The sequence below is a fragment of the Etheostoma spectabile genome, chromosome 3 (assembly GCF_008692095.1).
Source record: "Etheostoma spectabile isolate EspeVRDwgs_2016 chromosome 3, UIUC_Espe_1.0, whole genome shotgun sequence".
In the NCBI taxonomy this organism is placed as follows: Eukaryota; Metazoa; Chordata; class Actinopteri; order Perciformes; family Percidae; genus Etheostoma; species Etheostoma spectabile.
In genome coordinates this window covers 2,355,859-2,356,162 of record NC_045735.1, presented here as the reverse complement: position 1 = coordinate 2,356,162, position 304 = coordinate 2,355,859, and the positions used below count along the sequence as shown (strand labels likewise).

At 35.9% G+C, this 304-nt stretch overlaps 1 protein-coding gene across 1 annotated transcript in view; it reads left to right on the top strand.

Moving 5' to 3' along the window:
• Window positions 1-304, top strand: part of tgfb1a (transforming growth factor, beta 1a) — an 11,970-nt gene that overhangs the window by 2,930 nt on the left and 8,736 nt on the right. The window lies entirely within an intron of this gene.

Below are 304 nucleotides of genomic sequence, written 5' to 3'. Positions count from 1 at the left end.
ATAAAAACCTGTGCGTAATGACGTCACATGCTGTTGTGCGATCAAATTGGTATATTGAATTGATTTTAGACATTTGTTTCCATTCATTTTTGCACTGAATTTTTGCACAACATTTAAGCAAAGATTTGTGAACAAAGTTTTTCTCGACAAAAGGGATCGCGCCGTCTACCAACACATGATCCATATTGCACAAGTTATATTAGTGCTTATGTGCCAGCTGATATAGCGACATATCAAGCTATAATAAGAAAACAACGACACTATCAACACATCACTATGATGATGCAGATGCAACTTGGCTTTT